Source organism: Ictalurus punctatus, chromosome 5 (assembly GCF_001660625.3).
Source record: "Ictalurus punctatus breed USDA103 chromosome 5, Coco_2.0, whole genome shotgun sequence".
NCBI classification, from domain to species: domain Eukaryota; kingdom Metazoa; phylum Chordata; class Actinopteri; order Siluriformes; family Ictaluridae; genus Ictalurus; species Ictalurus punctatus.
The window spans coordinates 9,077,552-9,090,135 of record NC_030420.2 but is presented as its reverse complement, the minus strand read 5'-3'; the positions used below and the strand labels follow the sequence as shown (position 1 = coordinate 9,090,135).

Below are 12,584 nucleotides of genomic sequence, written 5' to 3'. Positions count from 1 at the left end.
GACAGAAGAAGAAAATGATGACATGATAATAAAAGCAAACATGGAAAATAGAGATGATAAAATCAGTCATTGCACCACTGCATCAAATAACAGTGACACAGATTAAAGCGTTTAACTAAAGAAAGTGATGTTGTAGAAGGCTGAAATTAACATCCCTCAGCTGTTGTTCTCTTAGTGTGATTTGAGCACTTAAATAGTGAGGCAATTTTAAGAGGAGCAGAGGTGTAAGTGCATCAGTTATAGAAGAGAGAGAAAGACAGAGCAAAAGAGAATGTGTGTGTTTGTGTGTTCTTTCTCCTTCTTGCTACTATATATGTGATGTGAAGACATACAAACCACTCCTCCTGCAGAGGTTAGGCTTTGCTGGAGAAATCTCCTGTATTTCACGCACAATGAGTATGCGTGAGAGCATGATTTCTAGCTGCTGATGCATAACAGGCTGTGTCGAGTACCAAACAGGGCTGCCAGAGGAAACCACTGGTTCAAGGGTCAAGTAGAAGGTATCATTCTGACCTTTATCACTTTGAGGACTAGAAAAATAGAAAAAATATATTTAAAAAAAAAAAAAAAAAAGCATCCTGACCCACATGGACCACTCAAAAAAAGACAATTTCATGTGCTTGGCTCAAATTTGGAATATATACTATAGGGTCAATATCAAAAGTAACAGTCAGTATCTGGTGGCCACCAGCTGCTTTAAGCACTACAGTGCAAATCATCCTCATGGACTGCAACAGATTTGTCAGTTCTTGCTGCGAGGTGTTACTCCACTTTTCCACCAAATCATTTGCAAGTTCTCCATCATGTCTGGGGGGGCACATGGTTACATGTCATTTTCCACTGCAAGGACGATCCTTCCTGTCTCCCTGTAGCACTGTCTTAGGCATCTTACATTACAGACACTGCAGTTTATTGCTCTGAACACATCTGTAGTCCTCATGCCTCCCTGCAGCAGGCCTGTGGCATGTTCACACAGGTGAGCAGGAACCCTAGGCATCTTTCTCCTGCTGTTTTTCAGAGTCAGTAGAAAGGTCTCTGTAGTGTCCTAAGTTATTGTAACGGTGACATTAATTGTTAGTGTCTTAAGGACTGTTCCACAGATGCATGTTCAATAATAGTTTATAGTTCATAAACAAAAATCCTTCCATAAATATTGTTTATATTGCTAATAATCAAGATGAAAGGATATTGTAAAATGAATCTTACAAGAAATGTTATGGGTCAGTGGGATAATCACTGCTCAACAGTGAATAAATGAGTGTAATGGGAATCTTTAAAAACAAGAATTTCTATTTCATTATTCTTCTAACCAGAAGAACGTACTGAGCATTTTTAGAGACAGAAGACAAAGTTTGATAGGGCAGCGTAAAGGCGTCTCTGGCTGCTCAGCGTGCACGCCATCAGTCACTGTGAACAAACATACACTAAATCATGCACACCACCTTGTGGTATAATCTCTAGCACCAAAGTGCACCTCGTCTATTCCAAATACACTCTTTACCCCTCTAGTCAAAATGTATGTGCAAGTCCCCACCTTTCTGACCAATCCGGAGTCCTCTGACATAGTGAACGCTTGTGACCTTGTCTTTGGGGTTGAACGGATTCTTCTTTGTGTGTCGTAGGACGTTTGTGAAAGCCACCTTCAAGTGTTCATCCACTGTTTTTAAATTAAAATATCTAAGTGAACTTCAAGAGTGAGAGATAAAAGAATAGTTTTATAGATATTAGAACTGCAAAAACTACTTCAATACTTATATAGAACTGCATGCACAAACATTAGCATTGTCGGTTGATTGTGAGTATATAATATTCTGTGTATGTCAGCACAATAATCATAGTTGTTTGGGCAGTATTAAAGTCATAAATAAAACAATATTTATATCCAAATAGTCTTTACTTTTACATTGCTGTACACGATACACCTATATGTATTATAATCTGCAAATCAGAAGGCTGATGGTTCATGACATTAAGGGAGTGTAGCTTTCAAATGAAAAGTATAAACACAATTACACTCAAAATAAATAAGTGAAGAATTATGCCATAACCGAATGCAAATCAGGGCTATTATAGATTTAGCCTTCATTAAATAATCTTTAGTACACAAATAAAGCCTGTGTACCCAAAACAACTGCTTTTGTTTTTCTTGCCAACATTTTCAATAGGGTCCTTTCACAAATCACATGTCTAAGGTAGAAACTGGAGTGTGTGTATGCAGGGTTTTACAGTAACCACCAGGCTCTTGCAGGAAAAAGTTGCTGCTTGTCTGTTTTAGTTAAAATGCATACACTAGTAAAGTTTCCGTGCACACTTTCTTTCTCCCTATTCACCCGTGGTTATGTAAAATAGTGTGTTTTTATTCACTTTCCACAAATCATTAATATTTAAAGTATTTGTTCTATTTGACACTTAATTGTAAACCTATTTAATCTTATTTTTTTCCCCTTGGTCAAAATTTATTATTTTTTTTTACACTATTTTTGGCCTAGAACTATATGAGGTGCAGGAAGGGGCGGGGCTTCCAGGTGGTCAGTTAATATCAGAGAGTTCAGAACACAAAACACAAACAGTCAGGCATTCCAGATTCACATCTATTGGCGTATACGCAGTATTTAAAGGGGTGGGGGGGGGGAAGGGACTCTTTTGGCACATTTTTGAGTGATGTTAAAATGACTTACTTCTATACAAAATGTGTCAAATTTGGAAGGTCTTGATTTGTTTTGAGCTTGTGATTTAAAATGGGGTCAATGAAAGATGATATCTAACAATTAGACAATGAGCCATATTAAAGAAAATCTACCAATAGTTTTTTTTATCTGAGGAAGCCAAATATCATGATCAGGTTTAAAATATGATTAATTGTGCATCCCTATGGTGTGCAAGTATGTCTTACTTTGTGTTGAAAAACATTACAGTGGTAAGGAGTGTGTAAGGTGAATGGGCTCCCAGTTGTTTGCATTCCCACATTTCTTCAGTCAAATGGCTAGGAATGACAAACATTAAAAACATTAACTTAAACCATCTATCAATACATGACCCTTCAATAATATAAACAGATACTAAATACAACTTCAGTTGTGTATAAATTACTGCGTTTTGCTACCTAACGGAGAGACACCGGGCTTCCGTGAGTGTAGTACCTTATGCAATGATTGTTGGAACCGCTGATAATAATGATCACTGAATATATAATCAACTCTATCGTTATCAAGCATATACTGCAGAAAGAAATAGAAAAGAAACAGAAGGTCAGAAAGAAGATATTATAAGTAAGGAACATAGCATATAGTAAGGGTTATTGCATGTACCTTTTGTATACATAGGAAAATATAGGAGAGCATGTCAGCTTCTAAGGTTTTGCCCTCAAAGCCCTTAGCCTCCTGTATCATCAGAGATAAGCTTAAACTCAGCTCTGCTATGGACGTGCATAACAGGTTTTCCTGAAACCGTAGCGGCTTCCGTCCTATAAACACACACAATGAACACAATTCAAATCTACAATATTACATTTTTACTCCAATCACCATATAAAAACCTGTGAACTGCTAACTGTAGTGTAACTACATATTACATTTTTTATCAAAATATTTTACACTCAAAGTTACGTTATTTCTAGACAGAGTGTTTTTGACTTATTGAAGTTTGTATTAAACCCATTTACTTCAAGTGCCCAGTCAAACCAACTAACAACTCAATGATAATTATAATAAGTTTGATAATGGATGGTTGTGGTTTCCACCCCTATAACTTAAATTTTTAAATCTCAGACCAACTGGCCACATGTCACAGACCGCAGAGTGTCCCAAGTCAAGTCAAATGGGTTTGTATAGTCATTCCTCTATTTAGCTTGCATACATTGGAACAAAATGTTGGTTCTCCAAGACCATGGTGCAAAAGCACATAACAGTACACAAGACTACATACAGTGCAAATACACAAGAGTACCCCACATAGAAAATTATCAGTGTAAATCATGCAGCACTTTCCATTTTTAAAAATTAACTTTTAAAATAACTTTAAATTTTAATAAAATCATGCATAGAGAAAAAAAATACTGCCATGCTACCAACTGGAGCCAGTCTGTTTCTCTGTTCTTTCTCCATCTCACAGTTTTTCTTCTGCTCATAGTCGCCACATGATAAACCCCATCTCTGATTTTAAGGAAACAGGCAATGTGGGGCTGTCAGACACGCTCTGTGTCTGCTGATCCTGTCAATCAAATGCACCGCTAATCACAACACTGCACCACAAACATGACGAATAATCAGCTTTTCCATGTAACTTGATTGTAAAAATCATCTGTCTTAAGTGACTGACTGATGTATAGATTCCCATCCTCCAATCACCTGTGGCATCTGCTCGGTAGCAAATGTGCAGTGTGCCACTCGGACACACATATGTCGCGCCGGTGACTGTGATTGGAATGTGAATACTCCCATTCAATAACTGTGTGGGGAAGAGGCTGCTGGTTAAAGTTTACACTACTTCCTCCTGTCCATTCGCCATGAGGAATCAACACTACCCGATAACCATCAGATGTTCAGTTTTATTAAGGCCTGTAGTCTCGTTTTTTTGTTTTTTTTACAAACACAAAGAAAAGCATGCATATCTGACATCAGATCTACATGCGTTTAGCATGGACTGCAAGAAGACACTAAATGTTATTCTACCTGCACTCGGGTGGGCTGTTCTGTGGCCTGATGCTCAACTGTAACAATTTGTGATGGGATTTGGGGCTGGGTTATCACCGGGCACTTGCTGTTGTTGCTCAGACAATGCACCTGCACCGGGACCTACTCTAACCAACATGTTAGAAGGGGGGAAAAAACAAATGTGTCAGCCAATGACCAGAGACCAAGTAAGCAAGGAGCAAGCAATGTGCAAAAGAGCATAAGAAAGAAAGAAAGAAAGAAAGAAAGAAAGAACAAACATCAGGGTAGTCAGTATTCTACATTACTATTATGACTTGAAAATGCTGGATGTAAAATGTTACAATTGTGATGATAAATTGTTAAGAATGTGTCGTCATGCACTGCATGGATTAACCAGGGGCTGCATCCCAAAAACACACAATGCACACTAACTAGTTTGCTTAGTACTATTTATGTATTTTGTTCTCCATCCTGTCAAAACACATTAGACACTAGAAGTCGACCGATTGATCGGTTTTGCAGATTAACCGGCATCGATAACCGATTGCTTGAATTACACACAGAGTTTTTCCTGGTTGCGTCCGTGACGGGAGCAGTTGAGAAGGGTCCGCTGTCATTATACGGTACGAGTGCGACCTCTAAGCAACTTCACAATAGGGATGGTCGATATCTTATTATTTGCGATATACCGGTAGAAAGTCTTCCCGCGATAATAAAGCCTAGTTGATGATGTATTTCTGTGTGTGACCCATTCGCAGCTCATGGGCAGAGCGAAAACAAATATGACGGAACATGGACGTGAAGCTGAGGAGTTCATCGCTAAACAAGGAGCTACCTCTACAATCTGGAACTGGTTTGGTTACAGAAAGTCAGTTTTATTTTTAGATCAACGTTTGTGTTTCTGAGGCTCTCAAGATCACAGCTATTACTTATAGCCAAAAACAGTGATGCATGGTACTATATTTATCACTGATATCACAATCGCAATAAATACCAGAAAATATCATGATATAGTTTTAAGTCCATATCATCAATCCCTACTTCACAACTGGGTACTGATCCAAATTCCACAATGAAGATAAATCAGCTTAACATCATCTTCCATTCATTGGCTTCACACCAGAATATCTTTGCGTTCCCTTTCCTGCCAATCTTTTGGGCCCGAAGCTCGAGCGTCGTGATGTTTAAGGTGTCCAAGATACAAATTTCCGACCGATTCTCACCTGACATTTCTGACACAGCACTACTTGTGATTTACTATTGCAGGAAAGTCAGAGGGAAAGTCACAGCCGCTCAGGAGCAATGGATTATACAATGTTTTGTTGTACTTTGGATTAACAATCATGTTCAAGACAAAATACTCCTACACACTGTAGCTTTAACATTACAGAGAGACTGTAGATATTCTCTTTGTCACCCAACACCAATTGATAAATTGTTAGAAGTGTGGTCTTTTCAAAAGCCCTTGGATAATATGTGAAATAAAAAATAAAGACATTGTTCGTTGATTCTTCCCATCTTTCGTTCTCTCTTACTGGACAGGTAAGCTGGAAGAGTGAGCCAGCCACTTCTTTGCTGTCCACGTAGATGAGATTCGTCTCTTGTTGAGAGGTACTGCTGTTGTCATCCTGCTGCCTGAACTCCTGCAATGCCTCAGGCACTTTACTAGCCAGTGACTCCAGGAACTCTTTCATGTGGTGTTGTTGGATGCTGCACGCTTTTCACCTTCACCAGCTCCTCAAACTGCACTGAGCCCTCCATGCAATTACTGATCAATCACTCCAGCAACAACGGCATCGAAACCTGAAACACACAAACAGGATAAGAATGTGTAGCCAAAGAATGATCTGTCTAGAACTAGATCGGATGCAACCAGAAGTCTAGCTTTGGCTCAGGCCTACATGCTTCCTATTCAACGTATAGTGCATTGTTTCGTAGCATTATAAAAAATAATAATAATACAAAATAAATAAATAAATACATAAATAAGAAGAAAAAAAAGCATATCAGAGAATGTCCAGTGCACTCAATATATGCAGATTACCCTAGATCAGTGGTTTTCAAAGTGGGGCCGCCCGGGGGGCCTCAACAATTTGGTGTGAAAAATAAATTCTCACTCTCAGACAACCACACACACACACACAATCAATTCCTAATCTAATGTAATGTAAAGATGTAAGATGTAATTATTAATAATAATAAAAGTGGGGGGGGGGGGGGATATATTCAGAAGTCTGTATTTTTAATGTGCTTTAAAGACATCTTGCAAAAGGGGGGCCTCGGTCAAATGTACCATTTGAGATGCTTTGCCGTGGAAAAGTTTGGGAACCCCTGCCCTAGATTCCTAGATTTCCTAGCTAGAAATAGGAGCTGAGCTTAAAATGCATTACACATTTACATTTATTCATTTAGCAGACGCTTTTATCCAAAGCGACTTACAAATGAGACATTTACACTTCTTAAATCCATAATTCGATTTGACGATCATTTTGGCCCAAATGAGAAGGTAGAGGCAGAATTACACATCTGTCCATTTTAGGCTGTAAGTGCACTAGATAGGGTGTGAAAGCTGGGTACCATTATACATACCATAATAAGTAGGAGTAAGGGGTCAAGTTGCATTCAGCCACTATTTATGTGCATCTTGGTAGCCAGCTCGTTACCTAATTTACCTGTCTATGCCTTTCCTGGACAGTTTCGGTAAATTTCGCACTAGCTACATTAGAAGACGGACGTGTAAATTAATGAAAAGTCCACCTCTCATTCTGCTTTGGTTTCACTTGAGTTGTCAACAGTGTTTGCCCACTTCCCTCCTATATCTGACTCACATTTCCTAAAGGCGCCATTTTAGAACAAAAAGCTGGCAACCAATCAGAAATCGTTTAACGGAAGCAACAAGATATCGCGAGATTGTTTTTTTATAACGCGAGATTTGCGTGTTCCATCAGCTTTTGTGAAAAAAAATTTAATAAAACCGCCAGAATAAAATTTTGGTCTTAAGCGTAAATTTAAAAAATATATATATAATAAAGAAAAATGTTAGGAATCAGGAAAGTAGTACTAAGAATGGGAGCACAAACATTATTTATACTCATAAATGGGTAAGTATTTGGGAGTGCACTAGAGGTGTTACTAATGGTTAACGAAAGGTGGCAGCACTGAGACAGAAAAGATGAACGGTGCAGAGCTAATAAACGAGCTATCATTTATGAAAAATAATACAATTCGTCAGAAGTCAAATATCCTATATATACAAATATATAAAACAGAAAACTAACTACGTATAAAGAAAAACTAACTATGTATAAATTTCTAATGAATAAGCCCCCTCCACACACAGCCACACCTGCATGCACACACACGCACGCGCGCACACACATACATACGCGATGGTGCTGTGGCCATCGGAGTATCAGGGGGTTCCGCCTGACTTTGGACAACGGTCATAGCTGGTTGTGATCTAGGAGGATGCTTTCTCCTCTCTGAGGATTCACAAGGGCCTGACCCAGCTGTTTCAATTCAATTTACCACTCCTCCAATCACTGCTGATTTCACACCAAATGATAAAGGCATTGTAAGTGCCTGTAAGTGTAACATCAATGATGTTGAAAAAAAAATGAAAAAAAAAAAAACACCATCTAACTGGAAATATTGCCCCTACCAGTATGAGCATTCCAAACTCTTGCTGTTGCTTCACTTTTGGACCTGTATACTCCTGCTATAATTAGCAGCCCAATGTAGGCAATGTTTCTCCACATACCTGCCTCATCTCTATTGTATATTTGTCATCTCAAGAATGATGTTTTCAGTTGGAGGTGAGACGTACAACTCAAAAGCTGATTTGAGGGCTGTAACATGGCTGACAGCATATCTGGTGTGTCCTGTAAATATTTAGATTGTATTTTCCCCACTGCCCCATTTCTCAGGCAGAGATACAGACCATAACAATTTTACATTTTTAGATGAGAAGGTATCTGATCCACATAACTGAACAGCAGGCTCTTGATGGGTTTGAGATGCTTCAGAAGGGTCAACTAAAAAAAAATAAAAATAAAAAAATAAATTACTCTCAGAGGAGGATCCTTCAAAATCAGGGTTCTCCACATGGTCATAAATCTCAGATTGATCACTTTCCTGATCACTTTCACTGCTACAAGGGTACATTTCCAGAAACTCAGCAGTGAAACATTTATTTTTGCATGCCATTTTCACAGCAGAGAGAGCACAAGAGAAAGAGAAATGATTCACAAGACTCCGTCCTCCCCTTTTTATATGCTTGTTGCACCTCTCTGTTCTGCAAAATTACAACTACACTCCCCATGGGCCATGGGTTTGCATATTGTGGGGGACATCACCCACTTTCCTACATGACAAAACAACTTATAAAGTGTGTGTGTGTGTGTGTGTGTGTGTGTGTGTGTGTGTGTGTGTGTGTGTGTGTGTGTGTGTGTGAGAGAGAGAGAGAGAGAGAGAGAGAGAGAGAGAGAGAGTCAGCTTTACCCTTATCGACCTTAACAATAGCTGGGGTTTCTGAGACCCCAAACCGAAGTTATTTATCATTTTTGTAGGCGGTGTCTTGTCTTTGTAGGGGGTAACAATCCTTGTTAATTAACATTACCTTAGATAACATGCTAACTTTAATTGAACCATCATAAGTTTTGGGCACAGACCTCTGTGTACAGGGGTGGAAATGGGGGCAGGCTAAATAGTAAAAAAAAATAAGAATAATAATTCAAATCTTATTCAGTTCCACCCATTTAACCATTAGAAACCTTTCCCCACAAATCTTCCCTGCTGAAAAAAAACAATAGAAACCATTACAGAAATTCTAATGGTCTCCATTACAAATACCAATTAAACCATTAAAATATGTAGTCTGTTTTGGGCCATATTAAATTAGGATTTAATGGTTTGTATTGGTTTCCACTAGACATAAACATGCCACCAATAGAATCCAACACATTACCAGTAGAGACCCACATGGACCATTATACAATTGGTATATACAATTCCCATTATAATCATTAAAACCATTAGAATTCCTGTAATGGTGTCTATTGTTTTTTCAGCAGGGTTAACAAATGCACCCTTAATTTGTCAAGAGGAACACAAAGTGATGGCAGTGTATGCAAAAAATGGAACCCAACGGCATCAGCAAAGAGGAACAGTAGTTGCAAGATGAAGTTCACTGTCTCAAAAGTACAGCCACAAAAAATAACCACAAATAAGCACAACTAAGACCCAGTCTTGACAAAAACTGTCACCGGTAACAAGTGGACATAAATGGTAAAATAAACATTTTGATATTTTTATTGCTACAGACTTGTTATGTATGCAATTTATACAAATATTTGAAAAATTATTGACCAAAATTGTACCTGCAACGTCTTAAATTGGTAACACTTTAGAATACGGATCCGCCAATAATGATTAACTACACAGGAAGAAATGAATAATTCAATATTAACGTTCTAGTAACTACTATTAACTAACTAGAAACTCTGATTAATAAATTAGTAAGTAATAGCACACAGATGAATGGGGTAGTTCACTATTAGCTAATCAATAGCTACTATCTTTCATGCCTCCCGGAGAACTACTAGAAACTATATACAGTTTCATAATTAATGCGAAACCGCTACTGTTAACGAATAGACAAGATTGTTTACATAATCGATAGGTAATAGCAGACTTATGATTATGGTAAGCTGTTTGTGAAGGACCAAGGCAGTCAAGGCACAAGGGATACAGTTTCCCAAAAAAGAGTTTAATGAATCAAAATATATATTTACAAACAAATCAAATTAAATTCAAATAATCAAAATATATATTTAGGCCTATAAAAGAGGTTATCTTGTAATGCGGGCCACATCATATTCAATTTGTTACAAACTGAGCAGAATTAAACTCAAATAACTGTGGACCGAACAGAACCAAACACATAAATCAAAAATCAAAGAAAGAAAGAAATACACAATTATGAATAAGAAAGGAAAAAATGGATTACATCACTACATATTAAGACTCAGACTCAGTTTATGTTTAATTTGAATAAGTTATTAATTACAGTGCATCAGTTGGAGAGCACACATTCTACTTTATGTTGTACTGTACACACTCTTGTTAATACTGTTTTCTTCTCACTGAATCACTAGCGAGTCATGGAAACTACTGCAACATTTCAAGTCATCAGCCATACCCCAAACGCCAGACAAATTGTAACCTACACAGTGATTTATTTATTTAACGTACCTCACAGAAATATATGGTTCTATGAAAATCTTCTACCTCATGGCTAGAAGATTCTATACTTTAGGATTAGGTTTTCATTAATAAAATCATGGTAGCTCACTACTAATTACTCAAGTGTTACTACGTCCTTCAGAAGGAATGACTAATTATTTGGAACCATATTCTAAAGTGAAGGTCATGATAACTCCCTAGTAATGACTCAAGTGTTACCAAACCCTTCAGAAGGAATTACAAACCAAAACCTTACAAAAGGCAACTCCATTCCTCAGGTCATCCCACACAGCAGTAACTTAACTCAAAGAAAACAGTATTTAAAAAAAGTGTGTACAGTACAACATAAAGTAGAATGTGTGCTCTCCAACTGATGCACTGGAATTAATAATGTATTTAAATGAAACATAAACTGAGTCTGATTAATATCCATTAATATGCAAATATGTGAACCATTGACTGAACGGAAACAAAAAAAAATTAAAGATTATACGTTTTTCCCCCTGAGTTATGATGAATAAATATCATGTGCAACCAAACACCGAAGTCATTGTAAGCTTTGGAAGTTTTTGTACGGTTTTAATTAGTAATTCCTTCTGAAGGATTTGGTAACACTTGAGTTATTACTAGGGTGTTGTCGTGATCTTCACTTTAGAATACATTCCCAAATAATTACTAATTTCTTCTGAAGTATGTAGTAACACTTAAGTCATTAGTAGTGGGCTACCATGATTCTTAAATAATAGTTATTAATGAAAACCTAATCCTAACGTATAGAATCTTCTAACCATGAGGTATAAGATTTACATAGAAACATATATTTCTGTGAGGTACGCTAAATAAATAAATCACTGTATAGGTTACAATTTGTCTGGCATTTGGGGTATGGCTGATGACTTGAAATGTTCCAGTAGTTTTCAGTGAGAAGTGTGGACCTAAGCTGTCTTCTCTCTATTTAAGTATTTATAATAATGTGGAAAGAATGATTACAAATAAGGGTAAAGTTCAAACGCATGATGGAAAATTGGCCACAGGAGTAAAGTCCCAAAATGTGCGTTTAAAAAGTCATTTCTTTAAAATGATCCATAGTTAGTAAATAGTTCTCTAGGATAAATAATGAAATGTACTAATAATTAACCGCTTATCCAAATCATAGGTCTGCTATTACCTATTGATTATGTAAACAATCTTGTCTATTCGTTAACAGTAGTAGGAGAAATCGTCATGAGGATGTCAGATTAGCAACGTGAGAGGAAAAGGACAGTTGATTGTCCACGGTTACCCCAAGGTTGTGTGCAGTAACCAAATTTCTAGTAGTTTTTAGTAGTTCTCTGGGAGGCATGAAAGAAATAGTAGCTATTGATTAGCTAATAGTGAACTACCACATTCATCTGTGCTCTATCACTTATTAATTTGTTAATCTAAAGCGTTACCCTTAAATAAATATTTTTGATGATATAATTAGGATGTACTATACACTTTCACATTTCCACCTCGCTTCTTTCACACACTTAGACATTTGGGGAAAATTCTATGTATTCCAAACTGTAAGCAACATTGGAACACGTGATGATTTCTACATTGCAACACATGATGTACAGACTGCTGACCTGTACTACTTATGTTTGGAGGAAGCCAACGCATACCTTTAACCCACAATGTCTGCTGGTAAGGACTGCATAATCCATC

At 37.3% G+C, this 12,584-nt stretch overlaps 1 long non-coding RNA gene across 2 annotated transcripts; it reads right to left on the bottom strand.

The window, feature by feature from the left end:
* Positions 1 to 2,699: 2,699 nt before the first annotated feature.
* Positions 2,700 to 7,521, bottom strand: LOC108265170 (uncharacterized). 2 transcript variants are annotated; one of them, XR_008396431.1, is made up of 4 exons: positions 7,242 to 7,521; positions 6,188 to 6,455; positions 4,671 to 4,798; positions 2,700 to 3,463 (listed from the first exon to the last, which is right to left on the bottom strand). It is a non-coding gene; the product is annotated as an uncharacterized LOC108265170 (long non-coding RNA). The 2 variants fall into 2 exon arrangements; XR_008396430.1 differs by having other exon boundaries at positions 2,700 to 4,798; positions 7,242 to 7,519.
* Between the last annotated feature and the right edge of the window lie 5,063 nt (positions 7,522 to 12,584).